We start from the raw sequence: 2,714 nt of genomic DNA on the forward strand, positions 1-2,714 counted from the left end.
TTCAGCTTAATAAGAATCTATCTTGGTGAACAAGTTCAATTTGCACTGACTTTTTAGGATTTTTTTTTTCTAATTTTGCAGAGGAATGGGCATATTTAGGACATTTCCTTTTAAAATGCCTAAAAATTGGTACAAGATTATTTATGTCTGGTAAGATTGGCTAGTCTGTGAAAACTCAACACTTGCAAACTGTTGTGGCATATATGTTATGTACATATAGTTTGTGGTTGCAGTAGTGGCCATTTCGTATAGCTATGGTGATCATGTGAATATATTTAACACAATGTTTAAAAATAATTTACTTTACTATTTTATTTTAATCATGAACTGACAAACATGTTTCATAGTTTTGTCTAGTTTTATGACAGAGATGTCTTTTTTCCAGTGCAGGAAAAGCAGTAATTCTGCATATCATGGTTACACTTACAGGCTAAGGTCTATATATGAATTTACAAACTTATCTGAGTGTAGGTTTCATTACTTCTGGAATTGAACACAACGGTATCATGACTATTAGATGGCTTATCTACCAAAGTAAACTAGATAACTAGTAGGCGGTTTGAGGGGATAACAGCAAATTATGATTCTGCTTCAGATATAATTAATAACTTAAAACTACTATTCAGAGGCTGCTAAACGTATTGTGGGACCATGCAACAGATCAGGATCTTGCATTTTATCATGAGAAGCATGTAATTTATTTTTTCTGAGTTGTTTTTTTACAACAAGAACCAGAACTGTATTCTATGTGTGTTGGTAGAGATTACACCAAAGATGGAGCAAGTGAGTTGGAGGAGAAACAATGGAGTTTTAACTGGAACACACAACATGAGTAACACTACTTTATTCAAGTCTTCTTAATTAGAACATGGAGAATTATGGACATTTAAATCACTTTGCTGAACAAACCTTCAGGGCTTTATTTTCTCTCTTGTGGCCTTGCTTAGCAATTCATTCTGTTTACTGTTCTTTACATAAACACTTCTGCCTTAAACATCTGTTTCAATTTCCAGTTGTACCGTTTGATTTGATTAGCCCTCCTACAGTCTGAACAGTTTATAAGGCATATTACTTTCACTTTCATGTTACTTTGAATTCCCTTCTGCAGCAACATACATTATATTTCATCAAACCCTTGCCATTTCACCGTTACTTAACCAGGTGGCTCTTCAGGGCATGGTATTTCCTTTCTACAGCTGAGATGCTGCGAAAGGAGCATGGTGATGGAAGGCAGAGTTTCTTGGACAAAGACTGCTGTTACTTTGCATTTGTGTTTAATCGATTAATGCATCCAGGTTTCCTCTTTTCCAGTGACTCTAATTCCAATTAGAGCAATACTAGATGGCTTCAACACCAGATCTGTGTTTTCAGTCTCGCTAGCGTGTATGTCAGAGATTGTTTGCTTTTTGTGTACTATATTTTAGAGCGATGCTTCTGGAATTAAATGTTGCAATTGTACGCTATATTATAAGGCAACCTGAGTTATCCCATGCACTCCTGTGTTGGTTCATGCCTTTGTTTCACTATTTTAATAGACATTGGCATTTTGCCTGTCAGTGCTTTCAGATGAGTGCTTTGCATAACTTCTAACTGGGGTGGTTACAAAACGTGCCCGTAGCTGATGTGTTCTAGTTGGGGATGTCCTGGGCACCGGGCTGTTTTAATATACTGGTATTTCCACATATTTTTTTTTTTCTCTCCAGAATTTTTTAAGCACCCTCACAAACTGTCATTACTTCAGGACTTCTGTCATCACAAACATCTGTGGAATTTGAAAGGAAGTATTAAAAAAAAAAAATCCAAGCTATTATTATTATTTTTGTAGATTGAAGAGGTGATTTTCTTTAGCAAAGGCATTTAGTATCATTTAGCTAGAGTCATCTGTATGCTTTAGGTATCTTATTCCAACATCAGAGAAACAGTGTGTATAGAAGTGTACAATTTCTACAGAAAAGTGAAAATAACTTTTTACTTCATGGTTCGTAGGCCCTGATTCAAGGAGGAGCTTGAAGCAACAGAGTAGTCCAGCTGACATTGACTATTTATATTCTTAGGTTTTTAGACATTATGTCGCATGTTCCCTATGGAACTTCTGTACAGAGATGACTTGGCAAGGATGCTTTTGTTACTAATGGGATGCATCCACGTGTGCTGAGGGAGCTGGTGGAAGTGATTGCTGAGCCGCTCTCTATCATCTTTGCCAGGTCTTGGAGAGCAGGAGAAGTGCCTGAAGACTGGAGGATAGCCAATGTCACTCCAGTCTTTAAAAAGGGCAAGAAGAAGGATCCTAGCAACTATAGGCCAGTCAGCCTCACTTCTGTCCCTGGAAAGGTGATGGAACAGCTTCTTCTGGATGCCATCTCCAAGCAATTGGAAGAGAAGAAGGTCATGAGGAGTAGTCAGCATGGATTCACCAAGGGAAGATCGTGCTCGACCAATCTCATAGCCTTCTACAATCTCATGACAGGCTGGGTAGATGGAGGGAGAGCAGTTGATGTCATCTACCTTGACTTCAGCAAGGCTTTCAATTCTGTCTCCCATGACGTCCTGATAAAAAAGCTGAGAGAGCATGGGATAGATGAGTGGTCAGTGAGGTGGGTTGAGAACTGGCTGTCAGACCAAGCTCAGAGAGTGGTGATCAGTGGAGCAGAATCTGACTGGTGTTGGGTCCAGTCCTGTTTAATATCTTCATTGACGACCTTGATGAGGGAATA

The sequence above is a fragment of the Gallinula chloropus genome (assembly GCF_964237585.1).
Source record: "Gallinula chloropus genome assembly, chromosome: 2".
In the NCBI taxonomy this organism is placed as follows: Eukaryota; Metazoa; Chordata; class Aves; order Gruiformes; family Rallidae; genus Gallinula; species Gallinula chloropus.